The 25,552-nt window shown below is 39.1% G+C and overlaps 2 long non-coding RNA genes across 3 annotated transcripts in view; one reads left to right on the forward strand and one right to left on the reverse strand.

Moving 5' to 3' along the window:
* The window catches only part of LOC133260338 (uncharacterized), a 591,714-nt gene that overhangs the window by 404,022 nt on the left and 162,140 nt on the right, over positions 1-25,552 (forward strand). The window lies entirely within an intron of this gene.
* Positions 203-20,075, reverse strand: LOC133260336 (uncharacterized). The gene is made up of 3 exons (XR_009740757.1): positions 19,798-20,075; positions 4,367-4,477; positions 203-588 (listed from the first exon to the last, which is right to left on the reverse strand). It is a non-coding gene; the product is annotated as an uncharacterized LOC133260336 (long non-coding RNA).

Raw genomic sequence — 25,552 nt, forward strand, 5'->3', positions numbered from 1 at the left:
GTAGATAAGAATTAAAAAAAAAAACAAACCTTGAACACTCATCTATTCATCCATCCAATCAGCAGAGAGACTAGGCTTCCCCAATTTCTCAATGGTCATTTGGAATTTAAAGCATTCATTTGAGATAAAGTCTGGTTTTTCAAAGGCACTGACAAAAAGAAAATGACAGACATCTGTTTTTTCTTTATATATTTTTCTCTTTTTGAATTAATAATTTGCTTTGGCCACAGTTCTCATGGAGCATTTGTCTAATTAGACTATATTTCTCATAATACCTTAAGCTAATGGCTAAATGAGCTGCCTTTATGCACTAGAGTTGAGCTTTAGCATTTTTCCAATATCTGGTGAAAATATCCATTCACATAAACAGAAACTCCATAATAGCTACATGTGGAAGTTCTGAGGTAATGTCTCCTTTCTCAAAAAAGCTTCAATTTGGAATTTTCCAGAGTGACCCATGAAGCAGTCTGAAATTCTCCATTCCCATTGGGTCAGATGAACTTATTGAGAGCAGACAGGGGAGATGTTGAGTGACTGCCATGTTCCAGTCGGTGCAAGGTTTCTAGTCCCTGGATCACAAAAGGATTCCTAGTCACAGATGGAAAGGAAAATAGGTCAGTGCCCTAGAATTAGTAGGTGGGGAAGAAAAAAGTGGAATAGCATTTCTTGAGTGTCTGCAAGGTGCCAGTTCTATACACGTGGCTTTTAATATCACATTTCATTCTCAAACGAACTAGGTGGTTTCTCACGGACTATTAATCCATTTTATTGGCGAGCCCTGGGATCAGGAAGGACACTTATCCAGGGAGGGTTAACCTGCAGGATATAAGCAAACCATAATGTGTCCTGTCCTGAAAACATGGCCATATCCCATCAGTGGTCTTCTCTTTGGAATTTGAAATAGGCAGCATGGAGGGGATCAGATAGATAGCAGGAACAACTAAAGTTTTGAAAATGTTGGGTAGAGAGACACCATGAAATAGAATCACGTTGGAGATATATTGGAGTAGAGGATAGGGTGTGGGTCCAGAATTAATGAAAGAGTGAGATGTTATAAAAAAGTTGATGCCTTGAGATGATGAGTATAAGCTTTGAGTGTAAGACTGTAAGTTTTGAGATGGAATAGATGTAAAAGGATTTCAACACAGATATTTTACTGAAACAGTAAGACTGTCTCCATGGCAAGCTGAGAATGTCCTGAGGTCAGTCATGTCTTACTTTTGTTATAACCACACAGCTAAATGCAGTTCATCTTTATCAAGTACAACTTGATTAACACTTATGTATTGTCAATGCACTTGCTTTCTAATCCCATTCTCTATTGGAACATCTTTTGCCTAACTTTGGTTGTTATCTAATTCTTGTATTATTATGTAGTTCATTATGAGATTATGCCTCAAACCCACAGTTGTATTAGAAGATCTACAGTGATAGAAGTATCTCTGTTTGCCTCTTTTGACAAATCCCAATGTCTTCTTTAAATGTCAATATTAGCCAATTGACACAACAATACATTAAAAATATTGATTTACAAGTGGGCCTTCTAATATTTATATTAGAACAGGATCTTTAGTAGACCACAGGACCCTTTATCCATCTGTACCTAATTCTCTACCTCCACTGGCTCTTCCCTAAAGATGTTATCCATATATAGTATTTGGGGAATTTGCTCTTCCTTTTTCATCTCCATTGTGATTTGTTTTCATCTTTTATGTTACATACATTTTCTCTGGACACAGTCATGGGCAATTACATTCACTTCCACTCTCAGCACTAATATTACAAAGAGTGAGTGAAGTTGCTCAGTCGTGTCTGACTCTCTTTGATCCCATAGACTGTAGCCTACCAGGCTTCTCCATCCATGGAATTTTCCAGGCAAGAATACTGGAGTGGGTTGCCATTTCCTTCTCCAGGGGATCTTCCCAACCCAGGGATTGAACCTGGGTCTCTCACATTGCAGGCAGATGCTTTACCATCTGAACTACTTGGGAAGCCCTCAGTATTACAAAAAAACCTCTAAAAACTTTGCATCATTCCATAAAGTAATAGGTCATTTGTCAGACAGATGTAAAATGTTGGTTCTTAGGAATCAATTTTATCCAGGGGATCTTCCCAACCCAGGGATTGAACCCAGGTCATTGCTGTTGCTGCTGCTAAGTCGCTTCAGTCGTGTCCGACTCTGCACAACCCCATAGATGGCAGCCCACCAGGCTCCACTGTCCCTGGGATTCTCCAGGCAAGAACACTGGAGTGGGTTGCCATTTCCTTCTCCAACGCATGAAAGTGAAAAGTGAAAGTGAAGTCGCTTAGTTGTGTCTGACTCTTTGCATTGCAGGCAGATTCTTTACCAGCTGAGCCATAAGGGAAGCCCCAAAATACTGGAGTGGGTAGGCTATCCCTTTTCTAGTGGATCTTTCTGACCCAGGAATCAAACCGGGGTCTCCTGCATTGCAGGCGAATTCTTTACCAAATGAGCTATCAGGGAAGCCCTAAGAATTGGACTATAAAGAAAGCTGAGTGCTAAAGAATTGATGCTTTTTAACTGTGGTGTTGGAGAAGACTCTTGAGAGTCCATTGGACGGCAAGGAGATCCAACCAGTCAATCCTAAAGGAAATTAGTGCTAATATTTATTGGAAGGAATGATACTGAGGCTGAAACTCCAATACTTTGGCCACCTGATGTGAAGAACTGACTCACTGGAAAAGACCCTGATGTTGGGAAAGATTGAAGCCAGGAGAAGAAGGGGACGACAGAGGATGGCATCACTGACTTGATGGACATGAGTTTGAGAAAACTCTGGTAGTTGGTGATGGACAGGGAAGCCTGGCGTGCTGTGGTCCAGGGGGTTGCAAAGAGTCGGACATGACTGAGTGACTGAACTGAAGGAATCAATACCTACAACAGTGATTTTAAACATAATGGGTGCTTTTATTATTTGACATGTATCTTCTAAAAGTGGTTTACCTTTAGACAGTACCATGCTCTACTCTTTCAGTTTCACAGTCCAGCAGTATTCTTAGGACAAAATGACGTGTTAGAAGAGCCGTGAGAAGCTCTCACATGGCTGAGTCAATCGACAAGAAAATGCACATTTAGATTTTTGTGGTGTTTTGACCACAGTTTGGGAGTGTGAGGACTTTTCTGGTAGCCATTTCTTCTGTAAGTTCCTGAAGAACTTGGTTTTGCCTGTGCCATGGAATGCCACTTCTCGCTTCTGCTTGACCTCATTGTTTCCAGCTCATACAGTCACATGGCTCTTGGGCATATCCAGTAAAAAGCCAACCACAAAAACGAGCAGTTGCTGTTTATAAAATCCACACATTGTTATATAATCCAGATGACAGCACAAGTGTGAAATGCTGTTAATATTCAGCTTTAACCACAGTTTTAGCACTTGTAGACAGCAAATGTGCTGCTGGGGTGTCCAGTTTTATGTTAGGAAAAGTCCTGGTAGAAATGGAAACTTTATGAGCTGGGTCTATTACACTGAAATTTTATTGTGTCTGTTACTTGCTGAGGTACCAAGGGGCAGTGAATTAGATGCATATGAAGAAGCAGAGTGAGTTTTCCACTAAGTCTTTGGTTGGTTCTGCCATCATTCAGTGCTCTGAGGTATGTAGCTATGTGCTTTTTTGTGACAGAGTTGTAGCTTCAAAATATGAAGCTGAACATATCTGGTATTGGGTCGTTTATAGAACTAAACTTTGTCTCTCCAGGAACATATCATCATACTTAGGAAAGCCATTTAAATATGGCAGGAAAAGCAACCAGAAGAAGGCATAAAGCAGTAAAATAACTATAAATCCTTTGCTTTTGTTTGCTTCTGAAGTCTCATAATATAAATACTTATATCTCTGTATTTATCCATAGGTTATATCTTTTTATCAGAGACAGAAGTCTTTGAATCCAAGTAATGGGACATTTGACTGATAGTGGATATCGCCTGTAACAAGAAACTGGAAGACAGTGCTGGTTGAATGGTTCCATTATGCTGAGGTTCAATTATGATTTACTTGGCTTTTCTCAAATGGGCTCAGGTGGATACTGTAGCTCCAGACGTCATTTTCGTATTTAAGATGGTGGGAAGAAATGATTATGACTTTGTTTTTGAAATCAGGAAAACAAAAGTCTTTTTTTTTTTTCAAACCCCCCAAAAGCTTCTTACATTTCACGAGCTAAAATTTGAACCACAGCTATATTGGTGACAGGAAAAGTAGAGCATAAGATGATAATGATTGGCTACTAATCAATAACAATTAATCACCCAGGAATGAGTACATCATGAGTCACAACAAAATCTAGGTTATTTGGGCAAAAAGGTGTTCTGGGAACAGAGGAGACACGGGACAGTGTTTGCCAAAATACCCTGCAGGTCCAGTTCAAGTCTTATCCTCTAATCCCGTTGGTTTCCCCCGATCTCTGCTTCTCCTTCTTGCTCTTGCTTATCTGACATGGCCAATCAATTTCTCAGTGAATCTGGAAGTGGAGTCCAAGCCATAAAGTTGATACTGAATTATTAATAAAAAATTATGCATATTTAAGGATGAGAAAGGAAGGCAATAAAATGAAGTGAATTTCAGAGCAGGGGCTTTGGAGGTAGGAAGAATAATTTTTGAGTCCTGGTATTGGAGACTCCATAAATATCTCCAACTTAAAAGACTCTTGGCTTCCTTAAATGCCAATTTTACCATGAAAGCAATAATAATAATGCTCAATTCAGAAAGTGGTATTGAGGAGTAAATGCATGTACAACACTTGCATGCAAAGCACAGTGCCCAGCTTATGGTAAAGCACTCAGTAAATGTTACGTATACTAGAATTGTCTTTGTTCAGGACTTGAAGACTATTTTGATACCATGTATCAGATGGTAATATTCAGAGTTATGTATGTTAGTTTAGAGCTCTAGTAAATACCTTGGATTATTTTGCTTCAGATAAATGTGTCAGGTTATTGACAACACACATCCTGGACATCGTTGAAGCCAAAGGACAGGTGTTGGAGATTCAGAAGTGAAATGGTTGGTAAGTTTACCAGTTTAAAAAAAATGCATATAAATAGCACATACACACATACAAACATACGACAAACTGAGGAAAATTCTTCAAGAGATGGGAATACCAGACCACCTTACCTGCCTCCTGGGAAACCTGTATGCAGGTCAAGAAGCAACAGTTAAAATCAGACATGGAACAACAAACTGGTTCAAAATTAGGAAAGGGGTACATCAGGGCTGTATGTTGTCACCCTGCTTATTTAACTTATATATAGAGTACATAATGTAAAATGCTGAGCTGGATGAAGCACAAACTGAAATCAAGATTGCCAGAAGAAATATCAATAACCTCAGATATGCAGATGACACCACCCTTATGGCAGAAAGCGAAGAAGAACTAAAGAGCCTCTTGATAAGGGTGAAAGGGGAGAGTGAAAAAGCTGGCTTAAAATTCAACATTCAAAAAACCAAGATCATGGCATCCGGTCCTGTCACTTCATGGCAAATAGATGGGAAAACAATGGAAACAGAGACAGACTTAATTTTACTGGGCTCCAAAATCATTGTGGACAGTGACTGTGGCCATGAAATTAAAAGACACTTGCTCCTTGGATGAAAAGTTATGACAAACCTAGAGAGCATATTAAACAGCAGAGACATCACTTTTCCGACAAAGTTCTGTGTAGTCAAAGCTATGGTTTTTCCAGTAGTCATGTATGAGTGTGAGAATTGGACCATGAAGAAGGGTGAACACTGAACAATTGATGCTTTTTGAACTATGGTGTTAGAGAAGACTCTTGAGAGTTGCTTGGACTGCAAAAGATCAAACCAGTTGGTCCTAAAGGAAATTAACCCTGAATATTCATTGGAAAGGCTGATGCTGAAGTTGAAGCTCCAATACTTTGGCTATCTGATGCGAAGAGCCAACTCATTGGAAAAGACCCTGATGCTGGGAAAGATTGAAGGCAAAAGGAGAAGGGGATGACAAAGGATGAGATGGTTGGATGGCATCACCGGCTCAATGGACGTGAGTTTGAGCAAACTCCGGGAGATGGTGAAGGATAGGGAAGCCTGGAGTGCTGCAGTCCATGGGGTCACTGAGACTTGGGGTCACAAAGAGTTGGACACGACTGGGTGACTGAACAACAACAACATACAAACATACAGACATAAGGTGGTTCATGTGGATGTCTATCATATTAGAGTGGTTCAGTATGACTTGAGATAGAAAGATGAGTTCTGTTTAAAATCCAGTTTCACACCTAGAGTTTTGTAGATAAATATAAAGATAATAAAAAAGATTAAAAAATAAAGATACAATTAAAAAAAGAGAACAATTTGGAATATAGGGCTGATCAATTAAAAATGTTACATAATATTTTTTCTACTTTATTTTCTATTTGGACTGCAAATGTTTAATCTCCATGTATATAAGTTTGGTGGTATAGAATTATAGAATGGTAACTAAAGAGGATAATAACAGATGTCAGAAGCCCTTTTTAAAGAGAATTAATATAAGATGATAAAAAGGATAAGTGGCCAATATTTATCAAGTGAATGTGCCACTTTCAAAAGTTCTTTCTATGAGTAAAGATCTTTCCACATATTATTTCAAACAATGCTGATGTCAGCTGTATGAATTTTAGTATTCTCCTAATTCTGAGGTGAGAAAAACCACTATGTAGAAAGAATATATAACTCATGCAGGTTTCCATATGTCATAAATATTGTAACTAAAATGCAAACCCAAGTCTGTTTCACCCTAATATTCAAGATTTTATCGCCAATGATATTCTTTTTTCTGACAGAATTTAAATATTTTATTATATAGTTATCTCCAAATTTGAGCTTCATTTTTTTTTGCTATATACTTTATTATTTTTTTTTAAAATTTTATTTTATTTTTAAACTTTACATAATTGTATTAGTTTTGCCAAATATCAAAATGAATCCGCCACAGGTATACATGTGTTCCCCATCCTGAACCCTCCCCCTCCTCCCTCCCCATACCATCCCTCTGGGTCATCCCTGTGCACTAGCCCCAAGCATCCAGTATCGTGCATCGAACCTGGACTGGCAACTCGTTTCTTACATGGTATTTTACATGTTTCAATGTCATTCTCCCAAATCTTCCCACCCTTTCCCTCTCCCACAGAGTCCATAAGACTGTTCTATACATCAGTGTCTCTTTTGCTGTCTCGTACACAGGGTTATTGTTACCATCTTTCTAAATTCCATATATATGCGTTAGTATACTGTATTGGTGTTTTTCCTTCTGGCTTACTTCACTCTGTATAATAGGCTCCAGTTTCATCCACCTCATTAGAACTGATTCAAATGTACTCTTTTTAATGGCTGAGTAATACTCCATTGTGTATATGTACCACAGCTTTCTTATCTATTCATCTGCTGATGGGCATCTAGGTTGCTTCCATGTCCTGGCTATTATAAACAGTGCTGCGATGAACATTGGGGTACACGTGTCTCTTTCCCTTCTGGTTTCCTCAGTGTGTATGCTCAGCAGTGGGATTGCTGGATCATAAGGCAGTTCTATTTCCAGTTTTTTAAGGAATCTCCACACTGTTCTCCATAGTGGCTGTACTAGTTTGCATTCCCACCAACAGTGTAAGAGGGTTCCCTTTTCTCCACACCCTCTCCAGCATTTATTATTTGTAGACTTTTGGATAGCAGCCATTCTGACTGGTGTGAAATGGTACCTGATAGTGGTTTTGATTTGCATTTCTCTGATAATGAGTGATGTTGAGCATCTTTTCATGTGTTTGTTAGCCATCTGTATGTCTTCTTTGGAGAAATGTCTATTTAGTTCTTTGGCCCATTTTTTGATTGGGTCATTTATTTTTCTGGAGTTGAGCTGTAGGAGTTGCTTGTATATTTTTGAGATTAGTTGTTTGTCAGTTGCTTCATTTGCTATTATTTTCTCCCATTCTGAAGGCTGCCTTTTCACCTTGCTAATAGTTTCCTTTGATGTGCAGAAGCTTTTAATTTTAATTAGGTCCCATTTGTTTATTTTTTATTTTATTTCCAATATTCTGGGAGGTGGGTCATAGAGGATCCTGCTGTGATGTATGTCAGAGAGTGTTTTGCCTATGTTCTCCTCTAGGAGTTTTATAGTTTCTGATCTTACGTTTAGATCTTTAATCCATTTTGAGTTTTATTTTTGTGTATGGTGTTAGAAAGTGGTCTAGTTTCATTCTTTTACAAGTGGTTGACCAGATTTACCAGCACCACTTGTTAAAGAGATTGTCTTTAATCCATTGTATATTCTTGCCTCCTTTGTCAAAGATAAGGTGTCCATATGTGCGTGGATTTATCTCTGGGCTTTCTATTTTGTTCCATTGATCTATATTTCTGTCTTTGTGCCAGAACCATACTGTCTTGATAACTGTGGCTTTGTAGTAGAGCCTGAAGTCAGGTAGGTTGATTCCTGCAGTTCCATTCTTCTTTCTCAAGATCGCTTTGGCTATTCGAGGTTTTTTATATTTCCATACAAATTGTGAAATTATTTGTTCTAGCTCTGTGAAGAATACTCTTGGTAGCTTGATAGGGATTGCATTGAATCTATAAATTGCTTTGGGTAGTATACTCATTTTCACTATATTGATTCTTCTGATCCATGAACATGGTATATTTCTCCATCTATTAGTGTCCTCTTTGATTTCTTTCACCAGTGTTTTATAGTTTTCTATATACTTTAACTTAAAAACATTTGTAATATCAGTACATTACAGAAATCCTGAAAGAAATTCCACTAGCTTATTTACAAAACTGAAGTTGGATGTAGAAAACTTATGGTTACCAGGGGATACAGGAGAGACGAATACATTGGGAGATTGATACTGACATATACATATTACTATACATAAAACAGTAGGAAATGGCGACCCACTCCAGTATTCTTGCCTGGAGAATCCCATGGATAGAGAAGCCTGGCGGGCTATAGTCCACTGTCGTGCAAAGTGTCAGACACGACTGAAGTGACTTAGCGTACATAAAACAGATAAATAAAACCTGCTGTGTAGCACAGAGAGCCCTACTCAATACTCTGTAATGGTCTGTATGACAAAAGGACAAGTGGATATATGTATAACTCATTCACTTTGCTGTACAACTGAAACTAACACAACAGTGTAAGTCAACTACACCAATAAAAATTTTAAAAAGTATTAAAGGAAAGCCAGCACCATATAAACAACATACACTTAAATAAAAGAGATGAATGCTTAACATACAGAGTAATGTTTTTTATTCACTGATAAGCTAAAGGTCCATTTCAAGATGTTTCTTTCTTTTGTATGATTGATTTGTTTTATTAGCAAGCAAAGCCCTATAAAGGATGGCTTCATCTAGTCCTCAGACTCAGATTCACCTTCATCTTGACTAATCTGGAAGTAACAATGTCCGTAGGTCTCCTTGTCAGATGCAACCACATGAAGCCAATCAAGAAGACTGTTCTTTTTAAGGTAACTCTTGGTTCAGTTCAGTTCAGTTCAGTCGCTCAGTCGTGTCCAACTCTTTGCGACCCCATGAATCGCAGCACACCAGGCCTCCCTGTCCATCACCAACTCCCGGAGTTCATTCAAACTCACATCCATCAGGTTGGTGATGCTATCCAGCCATCTCATCCTCTGTCATCCCCTTCTCCTCCTGCCCCCAATCCCTCCCAGCATCAGAGTCTTTTCCAGTGAGTCAACTCTTCCCATGAGGTGGCCAAAGTACTGGAGTTTCAGCCTCAGCATCATTCCTTCCAAAGAACACCCAGGACTGATCTCCTTTAGAATGGACATCAGCAGATGAATGGATAAGAAAGCTGTGGTACATTTACACAATGGAGTATTACTCAGCCATTAAAAAGAATTCATTTGAATCAGTTCTAATGAGGTGGATGAAACTGGAGCCTATTATACAGAGTGAAGTAAGACAGAAGGAAAAACACCAATACAGTATACTAATGCATATATATGGAATTTGGAAAGATGATAACAATAACCCTGTGTATGAGACAGCAAAAGTGACACTGATGTATGGAACAGTCTTATGGACTCTGTGGGAGAGGGAGAGGGTGGGATGATTTGGGAGAATGGCATTGAAACATGTAAAATATCATATATGAAACGAGATACCAGTCCAGGTTCAATGCATGATACTGGATGCTTGGGGCTAGTGCACTGGGATGACCCAGAGGGATGGTATGGGGAGGGAGGAGGGAGGAGGGTTCAGGATGGGGAGCACATGTATACCTGTGGCGGATTCATTTTGATATTTGGCAAAGCTAATACAATTATGTAAAGTTTAAAAATAAAAAAAAAATTAAAAAATGCAAAAAAAAAAAAAAAAGAATGGACTGGTTGGATCTCCTTGCAGTCCAAGGGACTCTCAAGAGTCTTCTCCAACACCACAGTTCAAAAGCATCAATTCTTTGGTGCTCAGCCTTCTTCACAGTCCAATTCTTACATCCATACATGACTACTGGTAAAACCATAGCCTTGACTAGATGGACCTTTGTTGGCAAAGTAGTATCTCTGCTTTTGAATATGCTATCTAGGTTTGTCTTAACTTTCTTTTCAAGGAGTAAGTGTCTTTTAATTTCATGGCTCCAATCACCATCTGCAGTGATTTTGGAGCCCCCAAAAATAAAGTCTGACACTGTTTCCACTGTTTCCCCATCTATTTCCCATGAAGTGATGGCACCAGATGCCATGATCTTAGTTTTCTGAATGTTGAGCTTTAAGCCAACTTTTTCACTCTTCTCTTTCACTCTCATCAAGAGGCCTTTGAGTTCCTCTTCACTTTCTGCCATAAGGGTGGTGTCATCTGCATATCTGAGCTTATTGATATTTCTCCCAGCAATCTTGACTCCAGCTTGTGCTTCTTCCAGCCCAGCGTTTCTCATGATGTACTCTGCATATAAGTTAAACAAGCAGGGTGACAATATACAGCCTTGATGTACTCTTTTCCTATTTGGAACCAGTCTGTTGTTCCATGTCCAGTTCTAACTGTTGTTTCCTGACCTGCATATAGGTTTCTCAAGAGGCAGGTCAGGTGGTCTGGTATTCCCATCTCTTTCAGAATTTTCCACAGTTTATTGTGATCCACACAGTCAAAGGCTTTGGCATAGTCAATAAAGCAGAAACAGATGTTTTTCTGGAACTCTCTTGTTTTTTCCATGATCCAGCAGATGTTGGCAATTTGATGTCTGGTTCCTCTGCCTTTTCTAAAACCATCTTGAACATCTGGAAGTTCACAGTTCACGTATTGCTGAAGCCTGGCTTGGAGAATTTTGAGCATTACTTTACTAGTGTGTGAGATGAGTGCAATTGTGCGGTAGTTTGAGCATTCTTTGGCATTGCCTTTCTTTGGGATTGGAATGAAACTGACCTTTTTCAGTCCCATGGCCACTGCTGAGTTTTCCAAATTTTCTGGTATATTGAGTGCAGCACTTTCACAGCATCATCTTTCAGGATTTGAAATAGCTCCACTGGAATTCCATCACCTCCACTAGCTTTGTTCATAGTGATGCTTTCTAAGGCCCACTTGACTTCACATTCTAGGATGTCTGGCTCTAGGTGAGTGATCACACCATCGTGATTATCTGGGTCGTGAAGATCTTTTTTGTACAGTTTTTCTGTGTATTCTTGCCACCTCTTCTTAATATCTTCTGCTTCTATTAGTTCCATACCATTTCTGTCCTTTATCTAGCCCATCTTTGCATGAAATGTTCCCTTGGTATCTCTAATTTTCTTGAAGAGATCTCTAGTCTTTCCCATTCTGTTTTCCTCTATTTCTTTGTATTGATCTTGAGGAAGGCTTTCTTATCTCTTCTTGCTATTCTTTGGAACTCTGCATTCAGATGCTTGTATCTTTCCTTTTCCTTTTCTCCTTTGCTTTTTGCTTCTCTTCTTTTCACAGCTATTTGTAAGACCTCCCCAGACAGCCATTTTGCTTTTTTGCATTTCTTTTCCATGGTCTTGATCCCTGTCTCCTGTACAATGTCACGAACCTCAGTCCATAGTTCATCAGGCACTCTATCTATCAGATCTAGTCCCTTAAATCTATTTCTCACTTCCACTGTATAATCATAAGGGATTTTATTTAGGTCATACCTAAATGGTGTAGTGGTTTTCCCTACTTTCTTCAATTTAAGTCTGAATTTGGCAATAAGGAGTTCATGATCTGAGCCACAGTCATCTCCTGGTCTTATTTTTGCTGACTGTAGAGAGCTTCTCCATCTTTGGCTGCAAAGAATATAATCAATCTGATTTCAGTGTTGACCATCTGGTGATGTCCATGTGTCTAGTCTTCTCTTGTGTCATTGGAAGAGGGTGTTTGCTATGACCAGTGCGTTCTATTGGCAAAACTCTATTAGCTTTTGCCCTGCTTCATTCTGTATTCCAAGGCCAAATTTGCCTGTTACTCCAGGTGTTTCTTGACTTCCTACTTTTGCATTCCAGTTCCCTATAATGAAAAGGACATCTTTTTTGGGTGTTAGTTCTAAAAGGTCTTGGAGGTCTTCATAGAACCATTCAACTTCAGCTTCTTCAGCGTTACTGGTTGGGGCATAGACTTGATCACTGTGATATTGAATGGTTTGCCTTGGAAATGAATAGAGATCATTCTGTCATTTTTGAGATTGCATCCAAGTACTGCATTACAGACTCTTTTGTTGACCATGATGGCTACTCCATTTCCTCTAAGGGATTCCTGCCTGCAGTAGTAGATATAATGGTCATCTGAGTTAAATTCACCCATTCCAGTCCATTTTAGTTCACTGATTCCTAGAATGTTGACATTCACTCTTGCCATTTCCTGTTTGACCACTTCCGATTTGCCTTGATTCATGGACCTAACATTCCACGTTCCTATGCAATATTGCTCTTTACAGCATTGGACCTTGCTTCTATCACCAATCACATCCACAGCTGGGTATTGTTTTTGCTTTGGCTCCATCCCTTCATTCTTTCTGGAGTTATTTCTCCACTGATCTCCAGTAGCATATTGGGCACCTACTGACCTGGGGAGTTCCTCTTTCAGTATCCTATTATTTTGCCTTTTCATACTGTTCATCGGGTTCTCAAGGCAAGAATACTGAAGTGGTTGGCCATTCCCTTCTCCAGTGGACCACATTCTGTCAGACCTCTCCATCATGACCCGTCTGTCTTGGGTGGCCCCACGGACATGGCTTAGTTTCATTCAGTTAGACCAGGCTGTGGTCCATGTGATCAGATTGGCTAGTTTTCTGTGATTGTGGTTTCAATCTGTCTGCCCTCTGATGCCCTCTTGCAACACTTACTGTCTTATTTGGGTTTCTCTTACCTCGGACGTGGGTTATCTCTTCACGACTTCTCCAGCAAAGTGCAGCTGGGTTGCTCCTTACCTTGGAGGAGGGGTATCTCCTCACCACCACCCCTCCTGACCTTGAACGTGGAGTAGCTCCTTTCAGCCAAGATACTTCAAATACCATTTCTTAGAAATGACCACGATTTTATTCTTGAAGCTTTTAGTGTGAACAACATTCCCAAGTTTTCCAGTGTTTCCATTCACTTTAACCTTTTCCTACAGAAACTGTTGAAAATTTCCAGAATCAAAAATTCTATCTTCTACTGGATGAGTAAGATCTAAATTAAACTTCCAGGTTGACTTAGGCTTCTTGTCTTTCTTTCGCGCCACCTTGAAGGCTTGCTTGCATGATCAGAGCGCCAATTATATTCTGACTACACCTGTCATTGTTTACTAACTACTTCAAATTATAATATTTGTTCAGTAAATAACTATGTAAAATAAAACCTAATTAGAATATCTCTAATGGAAGATGTTCCCTATCAGTTCCTATTTTACTAGTCACCATGGAATGATGTTGCTATTATTTTTATAAGAAGGCAGACACAAATAAGCACTTCTTTAATGAGATCATTTGTTTTCTAGAGTGGACTTGATTCTGCTACTTATCTTTAATCTCCCCTATTTAAATTTCACAATATGAGTAATAGGTGTCCTTATTAACATGTTGAAGAAATTAGGTTTAATAAAAGGAAACTGTGTCCTACACATTGATCAATGCTTTCTCAGACTTTTGGATTTCTGAATACTTCTGTGTTCACAACACTTAAAATGTACTTGCATCCGCCTTAAAGGAAAGGAGAGGACGGATTGTGATGGCAGCACACGTGGTATTTCAGTTTTTATCGATCACACGTTCTAGAAGTTAAAACAACTTTGATTATCTGAAGGAAGAGTTAAGAAAAAAATATTAAGAAATACATGATGCTGATAGGGAATTCATGTTTTGGCATTTACGATCCACATAAACCAGGTTCTAGAGTCACAGCTGATGCTACCAAATAAACCAGCTCCCTCCTCTGTATATCCTTTTCAGTTTCCCATGAATACCTAAAATCCAGCATGTCCCAAACCAAACCCATCACCTTCCACCTCCTCCCCCATCCCACCCACCCCCAAGCAAATGATCATCTTCTCTGGGTACTCTGCTCATTGATTGGCATTTCTACCCAGCCCATTTCCCAAACCAGATATCTCATTTCATGTTCCCTCTCCTCCTACATCTAACCAAGACTTGAAAAATCTAAAATCAATAATTTGCAAATCTCCATTTTTAACATCCACCTGGCACTGCCTGAATTCAGGCCGCCATCCTTTGTCAACTTCACTTGAATTGACACAATGGTATATTGTCTCCAGTGCTGAGTGGTCCCTTTCAAGCTGTTGTTCTGTAAACTCTAGCAAGGTAATTTTTGGTTTAAGCGAGACTGATAGTGTTGCTTATCTGCTTATCAATCTTCAGGGGTTATTCTTGACTTCGGGAAGAATTCCACATTTCTTAGGAGGATCTCACTGTGCCAATGGTCTCTGCCACCTTCTTCACCTCCATCCCCCACCCCACCACACTGCTGACATGTTTCAGCCAGGATGGATGCTGTGTGCTTCTTGCTGAGGACTCCGGCTTCCATCACTCTTGGTAGTCTGCACATGGTACTCTTGCTTCCTGGAAACCTTTGCTTCCCTTTACATCCATTTGAGTGAGTAATTTTTCAGATTTCAGCTTAACAATTGCTTGCCCTTGGAAGCCTTTCCTGATTTCTAGGACTAGGCTTTCCCTTATCTGCTTCCCCTACTGTTCAGTGACCTCTTTGAAGATCTGTGGTTCTGTTACTAAAATTACATCCTGCAGTCTGTCATAGAGCCCAGCATACAGTAATCGTTCAATAAATACTTATTGAAGTTATGGCATGTCTACCGGAAAAAGGAAATTGGGGGCATTTGCTGAATTGCTTCAGCAAATTACTTTGTCTCAATTATTCTGATATTTTGAGATGAAGCCTGAGAGAGACAGAGCGCATGTTCATACACGTCTAACTTGAGTGATTAGTGTTATTACTGTCAATCTTTCCTTATCTGAGTTTGGATGAATAAACAAGTCTTGCTCAGAGGCCAGAGAACTTAGAATAACTTCTGACTTTGAGAAGTCAAACCACTTACATTGGTCTTATATTGCTGTGTGACAAATTACCACAAAATCAGTGGACTTAACATAATACCCATTAATTAGCTCTTAGTTCTCTAGGTCAGAAGTCCAGCATGAACTGTCTGGGTTCTCTGCCCAGGGTACTACAAGGTAGACATTAAGATGTCAGCTGGATTGAATTTTCATCTTCATGCTCTAGGAAAAAAATCTCTCTTTTAATCTCATTCTTGTTGGCAGAATTCAATTCTTAATAATTGTAGAACTCAGGTTCCTGTTCCCTTGATGACTGTCAGCTCTCAGCTTCTAAAAGCCTTTTACATTCTTTGCCAGGTAGCCCCTTCCATATTCAAGTCAGTAAAGTGAGAGTGAAAATCACTCAATTGTGTTCGACTCTTTGTGACCCTATGGACTGTAGCCCACCAGGCTCCTCCCAGTCCATGCGATTTTCCAGGCAAGAACACTGCAGTGGGTTGCCATTTTCCTTCTCCTGGGGGATCTTTCCAACCTAGGGATTGAACCCAGGTCCCCTGCCTTGCAGGCCTGTGATGGTGTGGCCACTTATTTGCATGGTTGAATTGCTGACTTTCTTTTCTACTGTCAGCTGGAGAAAACTCTCTGCTTCTAAAGGGCTCATGTGTTTAGGTCAGGCCCACCCTCATACTCTTTCTTTCTTTTTTTTTTTTTTAATTTTATTGCAGTATAGTTGATTTACAACATTGCATTATTTTCTGGTATACAGCAAAATGAATCGGTTATACATATACATATATCAATTCTTTGTAAGATTCTTTTCCCATGTATGTCATTACAGTATTGAGTAGAATTTCCTGTGCTCTACGGTAGGTCCTATCAGTTATCTATTTTTTTTAATTGGAGGCTAATTACTTTATAATATTGTGGTGGTTTTTGCCATACATTCACATGAATCAGCCATGGTGTAGTAGTATGTATATGTCAACTCCAGTCTCCCAATTTATTCCTCTCCCACTTTCCCCCTTAGCAACTGAAAGTTTATTTTTTCTTTGTCATAAAGTCAGTTGATATGGGATCTTAATTACCTCTGCAAAACCCTTTCACAGCAGTACCTATATTAGTGTTTGAGTGACTAAATAAGAAGTATGAATATGCCAGGGTCCAAAAGTCTCCTGGGGCATTTCAGAATTTCGCCTGCCACATCAGCAAATTGTATAAAAAATAAAAATGATTGAAAACCAAATAGAAAATCTACAACAGAATTTGGTGCTCATAGTTGGATTTAGGTGGAGGGAGACATGTCCTAATAGTGATGTTTGATGTTATAGAATGAGGACCTTGTCCAATGCAAACATCAGTCAATGTAAATTGGAGGCTGTGTTATTGATTTAGCTCCAAATTTCATAGCTTTCTCCCTCTCTCTGACTGGCCCTGGATGCATGTTTTACCAAATTCTTTATCTTTTCCCACTTGTCATTATTATCCTTGCTGCCATCATTTTCATTGCTACCATTCATTGAATATTTATTCTGCATCAGTGTGCCATGTATCTTTTCAATTCCTTCAGCAGCTCTTAGTTATTACTGTGTTCATTTCATAAATTCACTTAAGACCATTCAGCACATAAGTGGCTGAAACTCTAGTTGTGCGACTCAAGTCCAGTATTTTATCTCAGTATCATGTCTGTATCTTTCGAGATTGTGATAAACTAGATTCATTCAGGATCATGTGTTGGTAATATAAGGATCAGAATGCAGTACCTTGAAAATTCAAATTTTCTCCTTAAAACTTTTCATAAGTCAAGTCAGTAGCTAAAGACACATCCCACCTGCCTTCTGAGCAAATGGCTCTTATGGGCAGATAACACATCCCACGTTTATTTCCTCTGTCATGATCTGTTAATTATGAACTAAGTGACCGAATCATCTTAATAAAACCGGCCTCTGAATACTGAACTGTAAACTTGCATGAATCAGGATCATATGTCCTGTGAGGATTTTTTCTTTCTTTTTAAATTGAGTTTCACTTTAACATTCCCAGTAAAGTGTAACAATAGGATGCTCTGTTTCAAGAGTTTAGTCAGACCCAGCTGCTATGAAAATAATATGTTTGAGAAAATTGACTTGACATTTGATGGCCTTATGATTCTTCTGACAGGATATAATCAACTCATTAGGGAGAAACAGAAGCCTGCCTTGTGTTGCTACGTAATTCTGGGCATGACTGCATTCCCTCCAAGTTGGGTGGCTGAGCTTTCAGGGAAAACTAGGGCTCCGCTGCCTTGGGGCCAGCAGGCAAAGTGACTGAATTTATGTTCTTTTCCTCTGTCTACTGCCCTTGATCTGATGAGTGGGAAACTTTACTTTCTTAAGCCAACATTTTTTTTTTTTTCTTCTTTTTCTTCTTTTCCTCTCCTGAAGTCTAAATTTATAACAAGGGCTGGGATTTAAAAGATTCTCTCAGCCTTCCCTCCACTCAGGAATCACTGGGGCAGCTCTCTTGGGAAAGTGATTAGAAGCAGGAAGTGGCAATTAGGATGCTTGATTTCAGTTCCCAGGACTATCGTGAGTTCTCTGTGGGCCTCTGACAGACTCATCTTAACTTCTCTGCTTACTCCCCTGCCATGAAACTCCAGCGTCCAACTCCCTGCTGCTTTGTCCATGTTTTTCTCCAAATAGGCAGTTTGGAGGTAGGACAAGTCAACCATCTTTAGTGTCTAAATCTCAACTCCCTAGCACCCAGGAAGAGATGAAATTTCTTTAGGCCACATTTTCACATCTGTAAAGTGGGACCAAGAAGAACCACCTTGAAAAGCTATTGTGAGTGCCAGAGGAGATCACTTATAGGACTAGCAGGTTCTTGGTGTGGGACTTTTTTTTTTTTTCCCCCAGAGTTTAGCTTTTTTATTTATTTATTTTTCTTAAAAAAATTTTTTAAAAAATTTTTTTATTTTTAAATTTTATTTTATTTTTAAACTTTACAAATTGTATTAGTTTTGCCAAATATCAAAATGAATCCACCACAGGTATACATGTGTTCCCCATCCTGAACCCTCCTCCCTCCTCCCTCCCCATACCATCCCTCTGGGTCGTCCCAGTGCACCTGCCCCAAGCATCCAGTATCGTGCATCGAACCTGGACTGGCAACTCGTTTCATACATGATATTATACATGTTTCAATGCCATTCTCCCAAATCTTCCCACCCCCTCCCTCTGCAACAGAGTCCATAAGACTGTTCTATATATCAGTGTCTCTTTTGCTGTCTCGTACACAGGGTTATTGTTAGCATCTTTCTAAATTCCATATATATGCGTTAGTATACTGTATTGGTATTTTTCTTTCTGGCTTACTTCACTCTGTATAATAGGCTCCAGTTTCATCCACCTCATTAGTCTTAAATTCTACATTAGGTTTGTTTTCCTGGAACTTTCAGCAACTTATGTCTTTCTATTCAAGTGGTCAGTAAATATGCGCTTGACATTGTGTTACAAAAGGCCTCAAAATAAAGTAATCATACTGAATATGACATTGAATTATCGCAATGATGGTGATTTATATGTATTTCAGGATTTTTAGCTTACAAAGCTATTATTCAGTCTATTCTCAGTTATATAGGGTTCTGATTCACTGTATTATGGTATCACCAGAAGAGGAACTCTGTCTTTTGTGTCCTGAGCATCTAGGGAAGTTCCTAGTACATAGAACACATTCCTTGAAGATGTGCTAAATGAGTGAATTTAATAACTAAATGTCCTTCAAATGTTTTTCAATCTCTATGCTTGACTTCCTCTTGTATTCTTTATACTGGGGATCAGCAAACTATAGCCTATGGACGAAATACTGCCTGCTGTCTGTTTTTGTAATAAAGTTGTATTTAAGCAGAACCATGCCCATCCACTCTTGAGAAGGAAATGGCAACCCACTCCAGTATTCTTTCCTGGGAAATCTCATGAACAGAGGAGCCTGGTGGCCTACAGTACATGGGGTCGCAAAGACTCGGACATAACTTAGTGACTAAACAAACAGCAGCAATGCCCATCCATTACATATTGTCTATGGCTGATTTTGCACTACAGCACAGAATGAAACCGTTGTGACAGGGACTGTATAGACTGCAAAATATTTACTATTTTCTTTTTCCAGTTTTTGCTTTGTAACCCCTACTCATCCTTCTTGAATTTATTTATATGACTTCCTTTCTGGAATGCCTCCTTTGAAGTTTCCTAGTTTGGTTAGTCACTCCTGGTCATGGGCCTAGGTCTAGGTCTAGTCGCTTCCTGTACTTTTCCTGTTAAAGCACTGATCAGCACTTTGCACATTAAGAAACCCACCTTATTAGGGATTACTTGATTTGTCCCGAATAATACCACTAAGTAGAGAGAATGGATTTGCTCTGAGATATATCTGAATCCAAGGGTTACTTTCTTTCTACTACACCTTGTTCAGTTGCTAAGTTGACTTTTTGTGACCTCATAGACTACAGCACTCTAGGCTTCCCTGTCCTTCACCATCTCCCGGAGTTTACTCAAACTCATGTCTGTTGACTCGGTGATCCTATTCAACCATCTCTTACTCCATCTTCTCCTCTTTTCTTCAGTCTTTCTGAGCATCAGGGTCTTTTCCAATGAGTTGGCTCTTCGCATCTGGTGGCCAAAGTATTGGAGTTTCAGCTTCAGCATCAGTCCTTCCAGTGACTATTCAGAATTGTTTTGCTTTAGGATTGACTGGTTTGATCTCCTTGCAGTCCAAGGGATTCTCAAGAGTCTTCTCTAACACCACAATTTGAAATCAACAGGTCTTTGGCTCTCATTCTTCTTTATGATCCACCTCTCACATTTGTACATGACTATTGGGAAAACCATAGCTTTGACTATATAGACCTTTACTGCCAATGTGAGGTCTCTGGTTTTTAATATGCTGCCCAGGTTTTTCATAGATTTTCTTCCAAGGAGCAAGTGTCTTTTAATTTTATGGCTGTAGTCAGTCTTCAGTGATTTTGGAGACCAAGAGAATAAAATCTATCCCTGCTTTCTCTCTTTCCTCTTCTATTTGCCATGAAGTGATGGGACTGGATGCCATTATCTTAGTTTTTTTAATGTTGAGTTTCAAGCCACCTTTTTCACTCTACTCTTTTACCCCCATCAAGAGTCTCTTTAGTTCCTCTTCACTTTCTTCCATTAGAGTGGTATCATCTGCATATCTGAGGTTGTTGATATTTCTCCCGGCAATCTTGATTCCAGCTTGTGATTCATCCAGCTGGCATTTCACATGATGTACTCTGCTGCTGCCAAGTCACTTTAGTCATGTCCGACTCTGTGCGACCCCATAGACGGCAGCCCACCAGGCTCCACCATCCCTGGGATTCTCCAGGCAAGAATATTGGAGTGGGCTGCCATTTCCTTCTCCAATGCATGAAAGTGAAAAGTGAAAGTGAAGTCGCTCGGTCATGTCTGACTCTTCGTGACTCCATGGACTGCAGCCTTCCAGGCTCCTCCGTCCATGGGATTTTCCAGGCAAGAGTACTGGAGTGGGGTGCCATTGCCTTCTCTGTGATGTACTCTACATATACATAAAATAAGCAGCGTGACAATATACAGCCTTGTTGTACTCCTTTCCCAATTTTGGACCAGTCATTTGTTCCATGTCCAGTTCTAACTGTTGCTTCTTGATTCGCATATAAACATATACCCCCTCTTTTTCGGATTTCTTTCCCATTTATGTCACCCCAGAGCATTGAGTAGAGTTCCCTGGGCTATAGATTAAATAGATAACTAACAAGTAGGTTTTTGTTATCTATCTTATACATAGTATCAATAGGGTATATGTGTGAATCCCAGTCTCTCAATTCATTCTTCCCCTCTCTCCCTTTCAAACCTGGTGTCCATACTTTTGTTCTCTCTGTCTGTGTCTCTCTTTCTGCTTTGCAGATAAGATAATATATACCATTTTTATAGATATCACATATATGCATTAATACACAATATTTGTTTTTCTGACTTCACTCTGTATGGTGGTCTCTAGGTCCATCCACATGTCTACAAGTGGCACAATTTTGTTCCTTTTTATGGTTCAGTAATATTCTGTTGCATACATGTACCACCTATTCTTTATCCATCAGTCTGTTGATAAACATTTAGGCTGCGTCCATGTCCTGTCTATTGTAAACAGTGCTGTAATATTGGGGTGGATGGGTCTTTTCTGAATTAGAGTTTTTTCTGCGTATATGCCCATCTTTGATTGATCCTTTTTCATTGCCCACTTCTCACAATATACTATGAATTCAATTACCTAAATATTCATAGAATATGGGCACATTAATAGAAAGTGGAATATTTGATTCCACAATTATTCACTGAACACCTGGTATGTCATAGGCTCTGTGGCACTTCTCTCCATGACATGTGACACTGTCTTCATTTATGCTCTCATTACATTTTATCTGGATTAAGAGTATTATTTTGTGACTGACTGAGGCTATTTAAAGGGCTTAGACTAGATAAGTAAGGATTAGTTGACAAGAAAACCAATTAGACTAGGTCAGACTGTTCATTCTTTTATCATAAGTTGACATCTTTGATTTATAATTAGAACCACATTTGATTCTAATCTATTTATATGGGATCCATGCTGAGGAAAAAATATCACATAGATGATGAGTTAGAAAGTTAAGAGCCAGTTGCCTTACAGTGATTGGAATGAGACAGTTACTCAAGTATTTTCTACTAGTTACAAGCACCAAAACAGCCAAATGAATTGGTATAGATTTCCATCTATCCAGTTCTAAAACATCCATTATATTGATTGTAGTAGATCAATACTGGGGTCCTTCTTTCCTATTAACTGTGAAGGAAACATTCATATCTGTTCTCTCCTGGCCTACATTGTTGTCTAAAAATAGGGTAAGTGCTTAGGGACCTTATGTCAAAAGTAATAAAAGTGACTAGAAATAGCCCACTTTTGAGTATGATATAGTAATAGGTTGCCTCATTGTGAGTAACAAGACCCATTACCATATTCTGGTGGTGAGTGCATGACCAGGAGCAAGTCACTTAAGTTCTTTGAGGCTCAGTTTTTGTTGTTTTTAAATTGATGTATAGTTGTTCACAATGTTGTGTTGGTTTCTGTTGTATAGCAAAGTGAATCAGCCACAAGCGCACATATATCCCTTTTTACTCGCATTTTCTTCTAATTTAGGTCACTACAGAGCATTGAGTAGATTTCCCAGTGCTACACAGTAGATTCTTATTCAATTCAGTTCAGTAGCTCAGTCATGTCCTACTCTTTGCGACCCCAGGGACTACAGCACACCAGGCTTCCCTGTTCATCACCAGCTCCCAGAGCTTATTCAAACTCATGTCCATCAAGTCGGTGATGCCATCCAACCATCTCATCCTCTGTCATCCCCTTCTCCCACCTTCAATCTTGCTCAGCATCAGCGTCTTTTCAAATGAGTCAGTTTTTTGCATCAGGTGGCCAAAGTATTGGAGCTTCAGCTTCAGCATCAGTCCATCCAATGAATACTCAGGACTGATTTCCTTTAGGATGGACTGGCTGGATCTCCTTGCAGTCTAAGAGACTCTCAAGAGTCTTCTCCAACACCACAGTGCAAAAGCATCAATTCTTCGGTGCTCAGCTTTCTTTATGGTCTAGTTCTCACATCCATACATGACTACTTAAAAAACCATAGCTTTAACTAGATGGACCTTTGTCAGTAAAATAATGTCTCTGCTTTTTAACATGTTGTCTAGGTTTGTCATAAGATTCTCTTTAGTGATCTCTTTTATACATAGTAGTGTATGCATGTCAATCCCAATCTCCCAATCCATCCTGGCCCCCTTTCCTGCTTTGGTATCAATGAATTTGTTTTTTACATTGGTGTCTCCTTTTCTGTTTTGTAAATAAGATAATCTATTGAGCCTCAGTTCTGCCCTCTATAAGCTGAGGTTAACTGCCTGACATCTTTACAATATAATTCCTAGTAGCATATAAAATATATGTGAAAACATTTAAAGATTGTAAGCATTTTACATGAAAAGTTGATTATGTCTTTTCTGAGGATTCTATTTAAGTGTGTAAGTTCAAGCCTCTGGTTACTTAACCTCTAAAATGATGTTTCCTCACTTTGCTTAATGGGAATAATAGTACCCCAGAAATCTGCAATGAGGTATAAATGTGATGCTCAATAATTGTTAATCCCTCAATATTCTCTCCTTGTAAGATGTATCCTTATGAATGTGACTGATCAAAATATCAAATGCAAATTTTAGTACTGCTTCTATTTTATTAGCCCAGGTAATCTAAATTTAAATTTAAGCAAAGCAAGCATTATTTGAAGGAATTGTAATTCTGGTTATTTTATTGGCTCGTCAAGGTGTATCTAACTGAAGATGTCCTTAATGACTATTTTCCATTTGATGTTAGAGTTGATTGAGAGGTAGAAAAAATAATTAAGATGTAGAAAGCGAGCTGTCAGCTTTATTATTGATAGATCTACTGGCTTAGGTGCATGAGCAAATAACTTTGATATTCCACACAGGAAATGGAATTATTCAGTCATAGATATAAGCAGACAATTTAAAGACTGTCCCACCTCTAGAAAACTCCTCAAGTAAATTTAGGGCACAGAGGGTGATACAAGGTATGTTTTTCCTTGTGGGCAGATGGCTTCCAATAAAAGAGAGATAAGGTCAAGAATCTGAAACACATATAACCAATCATTTATCTCAAAATTTAATCTAGATTCAATACCTTACAGTAAAATATTCAATATCTTACAGTAAAAATCCCATCACATGTTTTTGTAGAAATTGATAAGATGATTTTAAAATATACAGAGAACACTGAAGGACTTAAAATCCCCCAGAAAACTTTGGATCAGAATAAAGTTCCATGTTTTTCCACCATATATATATATATGGTGGCACCAGACATACGGTGTGTGTGTGTGTATATATATATATATATATATTTTTATATATATACACGCCATCCAAGAAAATGATCTTATGCATATCCCATTGTTTAATGTTGACAAAGAACAACAATCCAGAGTGGCATGTTAATGCCCTGGAAGACAACCACAGTGCATGTCCTTGGCACACTGAATCTTGAAAACTCTAAGAAGCAACACAATAGAAGAAGGAAGTTCAGAAAGGGGATAATCCTCAGTGTAATATGGGGCTTTATCGTCTTCTTCTTAAAGAGGCTGTAAAGATGTTGTTGTTTAGTCACCCAGCCATATTTGACTCTCTTTGCAACCCCATGGACTGCAGCATACCAGTCTCCTCTATCCATGAAATTTCCCAGGGAAGAATACTGGAGTGGGTTGCCATTTCCTTCTCCAGGGGATCTTCCTGACCCAGGGCTCAAACCTGCAGCTCCTGATGCATCTCCTGAATGGCAGGCAGATTCGTTACCACTAAACCATGGGGGAAGCACAGTGTGAGGATGATAAGCCTGCATTACATTCCCAGTTGAGAAATCAGGAATCATGATCTCAGAGAGGTTTTCTCAAAGTCACAGAGTTAGTGAGCGGATAGACATCATATGTTCAAAATGGTAGTTTTGGGGTTTTCTCATTTTCTCTCTGCAGTAAATGGTGTGGAAAGGCATGCCTCTCTATCATGGCAGGATTACTCGTATTCGTTACAGTTAACTACTTAAATGAAAAAAATAACTCAGCATTTTCTTGTCTAGCTGTTTCCTGGACTAAGACACACTACCTCATGTTTTATTTCCTTATAGGTGGTGGGCCTTCAGATGTTGCAAGTGACTATCTAAATATATGAATATTATGAGGACAGTCAACACAGTTGGAATGTTCCATGACACAGACCCAGTAACCACTCTCCGTCAGGAATGTTCCACATTTACAATCTTACTGTCCTTTATTTCTGAGCATGTGTCATTTAAAAATAGATGCTCATTAAGTCTGTGAAGACTCACCCTTCAAGTATTAAGGTCTCAGATATTCTTGGCACATATTGTTTTGGCGATGTACACAAGAGAGATGCTTGTTCCAGGCAGGGCAGCCAGTGGACCGTTCTGGAAGGCTGGTTGCCCCCAGTGAGTGATCTGAGAGAAGGG

Source organism: Bos javanicus, chromosome 14, assembly GCF_032452875.1.
Source record: "Bos javanicus breed banteng chromosome 14, ARS-OSU_banteng_1.0, whole genome shotgun sequence".
In the NCBI taxonomy this organism is placed as follows: domain Eukaryota; kingdom Metazoa; phylum Chordata; class Mammalia; order Artiodactyla; family Bovidae; genus Bos; species Bos javanicus.